General features: G+C 49.4%; 1 protein-coding gene across 1 annotated transcript in view; it reads left to right on the top strand.

The window, feature by feature from the left end:
- The first annotated feature begins 9,050 nt into the window (after window positions 1–9,050).
- The window catches only part of FBXO42 (F-box protein 42), a 107,321-nt gene continuing 103,171 nt past the window's right edge, over window positions 9,051–13,200 (top strand). The window contains exon 1 of the mRNA XM_070778218.1: window positions 9,051–9,635. The gene's annotated coding sequence lies outside the window, so the exon portion shown is untranslated. The remainder of the gene's footprint in view (window positions 9,636–13,200) is intronic.

The raw sequence follows: 13,200 nt of genomic DNA on the forward strand, positions 1-13,200 counted from the left end.
AGGTACAGACATCTCTGGGGAACTTTACGTATTATGCCAATACGCTGATTCCCTTAAACCCAAGGGCTGGTGCAGAACAAACAGGTCAGACAACTTGGGGAGATAACTGGGCCACACCTGATGGAAGTTCTCAGCTGAAATACTTACTCACGACCTTGTTACCTGCATTGTGCCTATTTCATAAGATTATCATTTTTTAAACTACCAAATGCGTGACTGACCCTTCAGTACAATTAATGATGACGAGGTCACTCGAAACAACTGGCCACAGATATGGTTCCGCAAGAGGAACGGCTGTAATAGTCTAACCCTGGCTACAGGAAGCAGCAGCTAGAGGAACCATTTCCTGGACCATCACAGCCTAGTAAGTCAGGCAGGCCAGAGGTGTTTAACAGGGCTGAGTCCAGTAGCACATTAAATGGCCTATCAACAAAATCGCCACCTGACCTGGAGATGGGCATTCCCAGCACTCCGGGCAAACTGCTCATAAAATGCCTCCTACAGCTTGGCTCAAACGAAGACCGAAAGCAAAAGGGGCTGTTCAGTAAAGAATGTTGCCCCCCACCCTGTTCTACAAGCACGCCGCTAGGCAGCCAGGTCTCCACGCCCTCGGGAAGAAAGCAGGGCGGAGGTCAGGGCGAGGCCCTGTGCTCTGGGGACGCGGGCAGGACCGGTCCTCAGGCAGCTACCTATTTTCAGGAGAAATGTTCACCGAGCCAGCCTCTCGCATCGCCCCACACTTGAGAAAAGCACTGAAGGCCTAACTAAGACACCCGTCCCTCGAGAGCAGCAGGACCGACGGAGCCGTGTGCCCGGACCACACACAGCCCTCAGCACACCACACGGCACCTGCCCCCACCTATCTGAAACTGCTCTCAGAGCTGAGGCTGACTACAGTCTTCAAGTTGGCTAGAACAACATTTTCCGTTAGATTATCGATAAATTGTTCACTCAGTAAGTAGTGACTTGTCCCCAAATCACACCTGGCACTTGAACCCTTAGCCTACCTCCTGATTTCCGTCCTGCCACGGATGCAGAAAGCGGGTCACTGACTGCCCAGGGCAACCTATCCTTTCTTGCTCCTTTTTATAATGAAGACAGCAAGGCTTCTCTCCCAAAGGAAATATCAGACCTACAGACTTCGGGGGATGGAGCAAAGTCTCTATCGCTCCCCCACACCAGGTTTTATTCAAACACCCAAAGGTACCCTCACCACAGGTTAGTCAGGATCACAGGCAGCAGGGCAGGAAGCACAACGGAGCAGGTGGGCGCCAGGGTGGGGCCGTGGGGAGCAAGCAAGGCCAGGGAAAGGCGTGCAGATCCAACATTCAGAATGCAACGCGCATCCCCAAGCAGTCCACAGGTTACAGGTTACCAGAGGTCGTCAGTGGGAACTACAGATACAGGAGCCCGAGAGCCGAGCTGTTCCATTTCCCCAAGAGGTCTGAGCACGTTATTCACATTCTCTCTTTCCGCTTGGCCAGGTGTTAAAAAGTTATTTCCCACTTATAATCAAGATTTCAAGGCACTCCCTGGTGGTCTAGTGGTTAGGACTTGACACTTTCACTGTTGAGGGCCTGGGTTCAATCTCTGGTCGGGGAACCCACAAGCATTGAAGCACAGCTCAAAAAAAGAAAAAAAAAAAAAAAAAAAAAGATTTCAACCAGCATCTCACAGTCACTGTTCTTAGCATTACAGCTAACAGCAGCACTGTCTTTCTGGCTCTTGAGCACTGAGTTCAAGTTTCTCGGATACACAAAATGCACCAGCTCATCATCCAGGCTACAGAGGAACGAGGTCAATCCCAGGCAAAGGAAACACACAACTGCGAGGGAACCAGCAACTACACACCTTAGGGCACTGAACTTGTTAACTCTCTGCCAAGAAGCAACAGTAAACAAACAGTCTAGAAAGACCCTGACGCACAGGCGCAGGGTGCCAGCAGCCTTGCTGGGACTGCCCGTGGGAGCTCCTGCCCCACACACGCCACTGGGTCACGGAGACGGAGGGCACGCGAGGTGCACTCCGCCTGCCCCGTGACGCGCCCTCAGGAGGCTGCCTAAGGAGCCCTGCCAGGACTGGCCAGTGGATGTGGGAGTTCACAGGTTTACAGGCTCTGTTCATTCACCAGTCAGACATGCAACTCAGCAGCAGGAACAGAACGGACGGCTGGAGGGTCAGAGATGCTTTTATAATCCAAGAAGGCCAGAGCACAGGGGCTGGACATGTGGCTCTCAAGGTCTATGAAGAGTAACGCCAGTCCTGACTTTTCCAGACTCTAGTCATAACTGTCCTGCAGAGTCTCATCTAAGGATCACATCCCTGAAGAATGCCATTTTAACTGCATTTTAACAATGTTTACTATTCCTTTTAGAAAGGAAAGACTGTTTCCTGTGTTCATTTTGTAAGGGAAAGAGTTTTGGGTGTGGGGGAGAGGGTGACTTACTGTGAGAGACAGTTTTAAATGCCTTACCCTCAGGGATAAGATTCTTTATGAACACAGAGACCACCGTTAGGATTTGTTGCTAACTTCTGTGGCTGCTGGCTTTAATCTTTATCCTGCATAGAGCTGAGCTGCGTGGTAAGGAGAAGGATGCTTGGTGGAGGCGAGCAGAGTTTGGAAACCACTTGGGAAGAGCAATCTCTATAGTAACCACTTAGGAAAAACCAATTTCGTTCTGTATTTTGGCCACAGATATAAGTAGCTAAACTTCATCTCCTAGGAAACCAACAAGTCTGCAGCTCTTGTGACAGGAGAACAATTTCTGTGTCCGTGGAAAATGTGCAGGAAAGAACCCGCTCCGCTTGTGAAGGCAGCCACCGGATACGGCCTTGACGGACACGAACCGTGGGGCCACTGCGGCACAGAGGGGACAGTGGGAAAGAGGGCTGGCTCCAAGCAGACTGGAGCCACCAGATCCAGACAACAGTGCCTCTTCTCTGGACGGATTTTACCAAAGCTCTGGAAAGACACACAGGTCCTGTTGCAGAAGGAAAAGCAACTTTCCAAATTCCAATCCACAGCAACCATGGCAGCTCTCTTGTACACCCAGAGCACGCTGGGAACAAGACCCCTGTGCAGCCCCAAGGGAGAGTGCTGAGCAGTTAGGAGTGAAAAGCTCATTATTTTTCTCCGAAACCACAGTGAAACATCTTTTTTTCCAGAGTCCCAGGCACAGACTGCTCAGCACAATCACGTCTCAACCAGCCAACCGCTTTATAGAAAGCCCCCTCTGAAGACATCAGTCCCGCGAGCTCAGTCTTTCCGTAAGGACCAGAAACAGCGTAGCAACGGCTCCTTGGCCAGGGCGCACCTGGATCTGCGCTCTCTGATACCACAAATCTCAAATGCCTTCTTTACTGTAACACAGACGGAAGGAAATCGGCACCAGGTAGCCCCCAAATAACTAGTATTTGCCCCCATCCACACCCAGTGTACACCCTCTACGATGACAGCAATTTCAGGCACCACTGAAGACCCCGAAGTGAGGCAGGCAGTCTTGCTTCAGGGAGAATGGTCTCTTCTCTAAAGAAAGCTAAGCAAATCAAAGTTCTCATCTTTTAAATTAAAACCTGACTATGGGGACTTTCCTGGTGGCCCAGTGTTGAAGAAGACACCTTCCAGTGCCGGGGACCTGGGTTCAGTCCCTGGTCAGGGCACTAAGATCCCACACGCTGCAGACAACTAAGCCCACACAGCGCAACCAGAGAAGCCAGCGCACAGCGCCACTGAGCTGCATTCCAGAACCGGAGAGGCCCTCGCTCCGTAACCAGAAAGACACGCCGTACGCGCAACTAGAGAAAGCACACGCCAGTCAGAGCAAGTGCAAACTCACCCCTCCTAAAAAGAGACAGCCTCCAACACTCTGCTTTGCTTTCGGGACAAAGTCCAAGCTCTCCAGAGCCCTGCACCAGGAGGCTCTTCCAGATCGTCCCCCGCATACCTCTCAGGCCTCAGCTCTTTCCCGTCTGCCCCGCCAATGCCCCGCCCTCCAGCCAGAAGAAAATCCCGTAGCTCTGCTAATGCTGCATTCTTCTCTCACTGCCTCCTTGCCTGAGTGCACTGGTCCCACTCTACCTGTCCTCCCAGACTTACCAGTGCTTAATTCAACTGGGCCTTGGAATCTTACTTTGGGCATCAGCTTCCCTACAAGACTGTCTCTGATCCCAGCCCCAGGACCCAGTCTATACCTCCTCCACAGAAAGTGCTGCCTCCTCGTCTCCTCACTGGACTGTGCCTGGGACCTGGAACACAGCAAGCATTCCACGCTCACTGACACCTTACCAAGACTCACATACCACACGATATCCCCAAAGGGCTAATGTTCAGATGACTGGCTCAATGAGAGTAGAAAGTAAATATAAATTCCTAGTCCAGAAGACCACTATCCTTGAACTTAAGATACACTTTCTTCCAATTAGCTACATGACTTGCCCTTACAAAAGAGAATAAAAGGCAACTTCTGAGAGGCAATGAAATGAGAAAGGTTGCCAAAGCTCGATATTAACTACCAGTTCAATTCCACTGATGTACCGTCATCCTTCCCCTAGGACTGGGTTAGCTCATTGCCAATAAGATGGAGTAGACTGTATCTTTTTGGAGTGTCTAAACAAGTGAATATAAACCTTCAGTCAAACGGTCAGAAATCTGAACCCGCATCCATTAACTAGCTTTTAGAAATGTTTTCATTTTTAAACTTTTTCCCTTCTCCCTTTTCTTTCTCTAACTTCTATCCCATGCTTGCACAGTAATAATTGATCAGTACCAGATGTCTTAAGAATGTAATGTCTTAAAAATGTAACCTCTGATAACATCACTGATGCACAAGTCTGTTATTTTCAGAACGAGATGACCTTTGCAGGTTCCACACCCGGACCACCAGGTCACAGACCACTGGGTAGGAGGCACAGACGGCCTGGCTCCCGGAATGATGATTAAGAAATATCAGAACAGAATGATTAACCGCCAGCTTCCCCTCTCTTTCCCCTTTAGAAACTCCTAACTAGGGGATTCCCTGGCAGTCCAGGGACTGGGACTCTGCGCTCTCACCATCGAGGGCTGGGGTTCAATCCCTGCTTGGGGAACCAAGACCCCACAAGCCATGAGGCACTGCCAAAACAAAACAAAAAATCCTCCTATGTAAAAAAATCAGTTGGTGTGGATCTGAGACTTGTCTCCCACTTCCTTGCAATCAAGTCCTAATTCTGTTGCAAACACCCTACTTTGCTGCAGCCTGGGAACATAAGCTCTTTTCATATTGAGCAAACTGTTAACCTGATTTGGGGGGAAATATGAAGATTACAAACTGCACTATTTGTCCTCGAAATGTGCTTAAGATAAGGACACAACTTAGAGTCTGAATCAACATTAACTCAATTCTACATGTTCATTTCTCCCAAAGGCAGTATATTTTTAAAGAATTCCCTGACGGATTATAAGTCATATTTTTTAAATTGTCTTTTCTCTCTTTTGAGGCTGTAACTCCTTGGGAGAATAGGTAAAGGGACAATTTTATATCAGGTAAGTGTTCACTATACTAACTAAAAGCAAAAAGCAGTCTATTTACAAAATATTTGAGAGGTTTCTCAGGCAGTCTTCCCCCAAAGGACACAACAGAACTTGATACTGAGTGTTCTGAAAATAAACCGGAAACAATGACCTCAGATGTCCTGACAAACAAGGAAGAAATTCTAGCAGGATGGCAAAATCTTTGTGGTGTCGGAGAGCAGGAATCACCAAAAGCCTCTACTTTCAAGGATTAGAACTCTAGATTACATAAAGTTTAAATGCTCACGTTTAGAATGAGTCAACCCCCATTTGCTAGCCTCGCCGTCCATTTTTTTATTTTGGCAAGGGGAGGTGTGTGTGTGTGTAATTTAACTCTCATTACCATATCGCAGTTGACAGACAGGGTAACCTGAAGCTAAGACTTTTACACACTCAGCTGGCTACATCTGAGAAACACTGTATAGTCAGTTTCCCTATGATACAGACATCACGTCTCATCCCCGCCTTCAAAACTGCATTTACAAGACTCTAAATCAAATTCGCAAAGGGAATCAGATTCAAGGGAGCCTTCAAGTATAAGTCCAAAGCAAACATATTAAAAATAAAAGTCAACGCCCAACTCCCAAACAGTCCATAGATCTCCAGGTGGGAGGCAGCAGAATTCGAGAGAAAGAATCCAGATTCGGAGTCAGACAGGTCACATCCCAGCTTCCGGATTACTATCTGTGTGACCCTGAACCAGATAGGTTTCCCTAAATCTCAGTTTCCTTACTTATCACCCTACAGAGGATAATACCTCTACAGGGCATTTCAGTTACATAAAAGCCATATAAAGGAACTCGCATTTTGGCAGTACTGCTCATGATGTCAGTGTGACAAGGCTGGGCTCCATTTCTGTACCCGGCACTTAAGAAAGGTTTAGTACAAAGAATCCTGGATGAGCACCTGAAAGATCCAAGTTAGATCTGACATCTCTGGGGTCTGTTCAGCGACAGAATTGCGAGTGGGCTAGCTTATCTCTAAGCCCTCTGCTGCTTCTCAAAGACTAAAGCAATACTCAATTTCTGGACCCAACATTCATTTTTTGTTCGTTTTCTTCTTTAACATGAGAAACTCATGTACCTTTGAAACAGGTGAGGAAAAACAAAGAAAGGACAAGATTCTCAAGAAACTTATCATTTGAGTCACATTCAAATTGTAGGCCAAACTGTTTCGGAGGGAGCAGCAGGAGGGGTTCTGAATGATTCACTCACATTCGTAGGCAGTAAACGCCTCTACCGGAGATTGTGAATTCTCTGGCACAAACTCGCTGCTGAGCACGCCGTCTAGCACAGAGCAGACACTCCAAACTGCTTGTTGAACGAATATCCGGCCGGCTGACACCTGCTGCTCCTCATAAAAATCTTTCCATTGCTCTCCTTACTCAAGTCAAAATTCAAGAAAGATGGTCTAACAATTGTACTCAATACCTTCTGAACGAGTTAATTCTTCAAATCCTCAATTATGCTAAGTGAGAAACAAACACCCTGAGAGACGCTGAACCACCACTGGGAAAAACTTCAAGGCCAAAGATTCAACATTAAGGGAATGCTAAGGGAGAGGTCCGTTTCTCGGCCTCCTCAAGGGCTGACAAGCACCCTCAAAGCTTGGGGGGAGGGGGAACCCAGCTGCTGTCGTTCTACCCCGACTTCCCTCCTAGCTCAGTCGGTAAAGAATCTGCCTGCAACACAGGAGACCCGGGTTCGATCCCTGGGTCGGGAAGATCCTCTGCAGAAGGAAATGGCAATCCACTCCAGTGTTCTTGCCTGGAGAATCACATGGACAGAGGAGCCTGGGGTCGCAAGAGTCGGACAACAGAGCGACTGAGCCACACTCGGCTCTCCACGCCCTCCCTATTCCCGATACACAGAGCTCCAGGGGGATGAACAGACACCAACACGCGAGCCCCAAAAGACCTCCACACCTTCACCAGGGTCACCACGGACTCACACACTCTGAAAACGCCAAATTAAACACGAACCAAGTCGAACTGGCTGCTCCAGCTTGGGATAAACTATCTTCGCACAGCTTGTGGAGGCAAACAAAAGCCCCCAAAGCAAAGTATCGAACGGTCCATCTCCGCTCCCCGCCGGGACAGCGGCTGCCTCGCGCAGCGCGCCCCCACGCCCGGCGGCCACTCTTCCAGGTCCTCCCGGGGCTCGCGCCCACGGGAGAGGGGCTGCCGCCGGGGCTTTCGGCGGTTCTGCCGCGGTCCCCGGGACCCCGGCCTGCCCCGGGCGCTCCGAGTAAAACTGAAAGAGGAAAAAAGCCCTGACTCGCCCACCGTGGCGGACGGCACAAAGCAACGGGCACTTCGGCAGAGTCGAGGGTCCAGAAATGACTCCGTTTCCTCCCGCTCTTCTCCGGGGCCCCGCCTGCCGCCCCGGAGCGCGCACCCCTCCCCACACGGTGCGTCGCTCCCCATCAGAGCACATGAACTTTAAAATGGTGCTCTGGGCGCGGGGTGGGGGGGTCCGACGGGGAGAGGACGGACCGTAGGAGCCCGGGGCGGGCCGGCGGGCGCCCGGCAGAGAGGCCCCGGGCGGCGGATGGGGCGCCCCAGTGGCGCGCACGTCGGCCCGGGAGCAGCGGGGGCAGGAGGCGCACCGGGCCGCGGTGGAGGGAGAAATGGAACGCGGCCCCTTTAAGAGGCCTTCGCGGCGCTCGGGGGCCAGGGGCCTCTCCTTCATCCCTGGCCCGGCGTGTGGGGCACTTCCTTGGGGAGAACCATCCCCAGACCCGCTCCCCGGAGGCTTCCCTCACGCCACGTCCCGCCCGGCCCAGCCCCGGGGCGGCGGCTCCTCCTTACCCCGCTGTCTGCCGCCTCCTCCCAGCTTTCAGCGACCTCCTCATCTTCCATCTTACTCGCCGCTTTCCCTCCTCCCCCACCCCTCCGTGCGCCTGCGCCCTGAAGCGCGTCTCTGTCGCGGGCGCCTGCACGCAGGGCTTTGCTCAATGAACCCCGCCCCCTGCCAAGGCCGGAAGAGGCTCCGGTCCAAGGCCCACGATCCTCGGGGAAGCCATCTTGAAAGAGGGCAGAGAAATCAAAAGGTTGCCATTTTTCTTAAGGGGACGTGTACTGAATGGGAGTTCTTGTGAACTCATCGTCTTGAGTACGGGAAGTGTTTCTTTGGAACCATCTTTTCTAAGGGCAAACAATTTACTTTTTTAAAGTTATAGTTTTCATAACCTGCAGATTATGTTTTTTCAAAATTCTCAAAATTTTTACACGTCAAAGAATGAAGCAGGAAGTAAAACATTGACCAGTTTAAACTGGTTTTTACTCTTTAAATAGGATATTTATTAATCAAACCTTGGAGAAGGAAATGGCAATCCACTCCATTATTCTTGCTTGGAAAATCCCATGGACGGAGGAGCCTGGTAGGCTACAGTCCATGGGATCGCAAAGAGTCGGACACGACTGAGCGACTTCACTTAATCAAACCTTGAGGGCTTATAGAGACAGTACTGCGCATGTGCAAGACGGGAACCCGTGTTTCCGGGATGACCACGGAACCAAGAATCTTCAGTCTAGGGAACCCAAACAATAGAAGTGGTTGCCATCGGACCCCTTAACCAGGTGAAGCAATAAGTCCTTCAGTAAGAAAAATCCGGCTTCCGTCTGCCGTAGTATCTTGTTAACCATATATGGACTGCTTTGAAAACTAGCCAATCAGCTTGTGCCAAGTTTGAATTTTCCGTAACTCCTTCAATTTTGCCCCAAATCGCGGCGCTGGGAGACAGATTTCAGCCGTTTCCTGTCTCCTTGCTGGTCGACCTCGCGACAAAGCTCTCTCTTTTCTCGAAAGCTGGTGCCATAGTATTGGCTTCTATGCGCCCCAGGCAGTGAGCCCTTGCTCGACGAGAATTTTTGGCGATCGCAAACGGACTAAGGCCGTGTGGTCGTCTGGCTGAGGCCCTGTAGCCCCGGGCTGGGTGTAGGTCCTCGCCACAGACCCTGAGTGGACACCTAGACGCGATTTGTCTAGAGGCTCTGCTGTCGGGTTCTTGCTTCCAGCCGCAGAGGCGCTCCAGGCTCCTCCGCGCTCCTTTCATTTTTTTGGGAAACAGCTCCTGGATCTTTTGGGTGAGTAACCTCGTAAAAACGCGCTTGTGCCTAAATTGTCCATTCCGCATCAGGATTATGGGTTAGGGTCCCACTCTAAGGGAGAATATATAAAAGGTTACAGCGCCTGCGGAGAGCCGAGATTCAGTTCCTGGTCCTGGAACTAAGATCCCAGGAGCCGGCCAAAAAAATGAAAACGCTTACGGCCGCTGAGGTACTCAAAAGTTCGGATTAGAGTCCCAGGCCCTTAACTTTGTCAGTGTCTGATTATTTCATTTGTTAGGAATTGGCTAGTAGGGTTAAATTGGATGGTCACAAAAAAACTTTATTGAATCTGTATTCTGCCATTTTGCTGTGGTCATCCTGAAGAAAAAAATCCTTTTAAAATGGGGAATGGTAACAGCGTACCTGACAACACTCCCTTGAAAAGTGTTTTTCAAAGTTGGTCAAGGGTTAGCTCTAAGCCGATGAAAAAGAAGAAAATGCTTTACTTGTGTAACACTGTCTGGCCCAAATATCAGCTGGAGTCAGGGGAAAAATGGCCCCAGAATGGGTCTTTGAACTATAATACTATTTTACAATTAGACTCGTTTTGTAAAAGACAGAAAAAATGGGAAGAAATCCAGTATGTAGAATCATTTATGACTTTATATAAGAGGAGAAATTGGTATAAGGAAATTAATGAAAACACGATCACGATGGGTCAGAGCCAAGACTCTCAGAAAAAGTCTCTTTTACCTGAGTCAAAGTCAAATGATGGTCTAGTCCCTTCATCGCCAGCTGTTGCAGTAGCCCGAAGGTCTGCCCCTCCCTCAGCGCCTGGTCCCTCAGCGCCTCCTCCAGTAGCCCGTCCCTCAGCGCCTCGTCCCTCACCACCTCCTTCAGTGGCCCCTCCCTCACCGCCTCGTCCCTCACCGCCTCGTCCCTCACCGCCTCGTCCCTCAGCGCCTCCTCCAGTAGCCCGTCCCTCAGCGCATGGTCCCTCAACGCCTCGTCCCTCACCACCTCCTTCAGTAGCTCCTTCCTCGGTGGCCCCTCCCTCGGTACCCCCTCCCTCGCCACCTCTTGTGATAGCCCCTTCGTCCACACCTCTGGTGGTTCCCTCGACTTGTGAAGCGGGCCTTCCTGCAGGCAGTGCCAAGGCGTCTACCGGTCTTCCTCAGGCTGTTGGTCCGGCTCTGTACTCGCCCTTAGCAGATGGTCAGGAAGGCACGGTCTCCCTTCTCTGTCCCCATCAGGGTACTCAGTTTGGCCCAGCGAACACTCTACCTCAGGCAAAGCAATTTCTGTTAAGGCAGGTCCCAGCTGGCTTAGATGACCAGTGCCAATCCAGAGCACGTGGAGTGATGCATCACGGTTTATCAGTAATAGATTTATTTAATTATAAAGCTAAAATGCCATCTTATCAGGATGATCCCAGGAAGATGGAACGTCTCTTTAAAGGCATCTTTGCTGTTTATCATCCTAACTGGGCTGCCATACAGGTCCTCATGAATAGCCTCCTCAGTCCAGAGGAGCACAGCATGGTATTAGAGAAGGCCCTTCAGGAAGCTGAAAGGCTCCGTGAGATACACCCAGAGAGTCCAATCAGAACTTCAGCAGAGCAGGCTCTTCCTAGAACTGAACCAGGATGGGATCCCAGTGATCCAGAAGATCAAGCAAGGCTGGATCATTATAAAGATTGTTTAATGATTGGACTACAAAAGGGGGCAAACAACTTCAAGAGGGTCCAGAATGTAAGGCAAGGGCAGGAGGAGTGCCCATACACCTTTCTTGAAAGGCTTCATGAGGCTTTCCGAAAATATACCGATATTGATCCAGAACACCCAAATAATATGGGACTGGTCAATTTAACCTTTATTAGTCAGAGTGCCCCAGATATAAGAAGAAAACTACAGCAACTGGAAGAGGGACCGTGGCTGCCAACGTCTCAGTTGCTTGAGGTTGCTCTTGAAGTGTTCAGAGGCCTACTCAAAATTCGAGAAAAGCAGGAGCAGTGCATCTTGAGGAAGGCTGCTCTGCTCAGCCTTGACCACTCAAGACCCAGCAGGACATCTGCAAGAAAGAACAAATGGCCACTGGTAAGACCCCAGGGACCTCCAAGACCCAACCGGAAAGGTCATCCATTTGTTGGGCCACAACAGTGTGCTTTTTGTAAACAGGAAGGACATTGGAAACGGGAGTGTCCCAAAAACAGACGGGGCCCCCTCTCCTCCAAGACAACGTCCATCAATGGTGTATTTGGGGAAGTTGCTCAGAAACCTTTTCTACAGCAGCTCGAATGTCACGTAGAGAAAACATCTATAAAGTACAACTTTATGTATGAGTTTGAATGTCATAGTCCCTTATCAGGGCAAGAGGTACTAACAAATTTAAATGACCGAGTGGGTTTCTCAGCAGAAAAAGTAGACACCAGAGTACTCCCAGGTCAAGTTTTCACCCTCCAAGCTGCACCATTACAATTGGGAGACAAGACTCCATCAGATGTCCCTGAAGAAATTTTACAAAAGATAAGAGCAGACGTTTGGGCTGATGGGACACCAGGAAGAGCCAAGACAGCTGACCCAGTAGTAGTAAAACTCCGTCCAGGTGCCCAGGTTCCAAATTTAAAGCAGCCTCCTTTGAAAAGGGAAGTAAAGGAAGCTATAAAGCCTATGATAAACACCTTTCTTAAATACCAATTAATTCAACCATGTCAGTCCCCATATAACACTCCTATCTTGCCAGTAAAAAAACCTGGGACTGGAGAGTATCTTTTTGTGCAGAATTTGAGAGCTATCAACCAAATTGTAGAGGATATACATTCAGTGATGCCAAATCCCGATTTATCTGGAGACTTTTCCTGGTTTACAGTTCTGAACTTGAAAGATGCCTTTTATTGCATACCCCTCAGTCCTGAGTCCCAGAAACTGTTTGCATTCGAGTGGGAAGATCCAGAGACAAACATAAAGCAGCAGTATTGCTGGACGGTCCTTCCACTAGGATTTAAAAATGCCACCACCATCTTTGTGGAGGCCTTTTTGAAGGACTTGAAGGATCTCCAATTAAATGAAGGAATCTTACTCCAGTATGTGGGTAATATACTAATTGCTAGTAAAACTAAGGAAGCTTCAGACCAAAATACAGTCCGCACTTTAAACTTTTTGGCAGACCGGGGATATAAAGTCTCCAAAGAAAAGGTACAAATTTCTCAACCAACTGTAAAGTATCTAGGAGTTGAGTTGTCAAAAGGACAGAGAAATCTGTTGCCAGATCGAAGGGAAGCAATAGCTGGGGTGAATGTACCCACCACCAAAAAGCAACTGAAAAGATTCTTAGGAAAGGCTGAGTTTTGTCGTATTTGGATTCCTAACTTTGGACTCATAGTCAAACCTCTATACGAGGCTCTCAAAAGAAGTGTCAATGAGCCATTAAACTGGACTGCTGACTGCCTTGAGTCATTCCATACCATCAAGGAGAAAATTTCTACAGCCCCAGCCCTTGGTCTCCCGGACATTAGAAAGCCATTTGACCTTTTTGTGCATGAAAGACAGGGTGTGAGTCTTGGAGTGCTAACTCAAAATTTAGATACTGCCAGAAGGCCAGT

This window comes from Bos indicus, chromosome 2, assembly GCF_029378745.1.
Source record: "Bos indicus isolate NIAB-ARS_2022 breed Sahiwal x Tharparkar chromosome 2, NIAB-ARS_B.indTharparkar_mat_pri_1.0, whole genome shotgun sequence".
In the NCBI taxonomy this organism is placed as follows: domain Eukaryota; kingdom Metazoa; phylum Chordata; class Mammalia; order Artiodactyla; family Bovidae; genus Bos; species Bos indicus.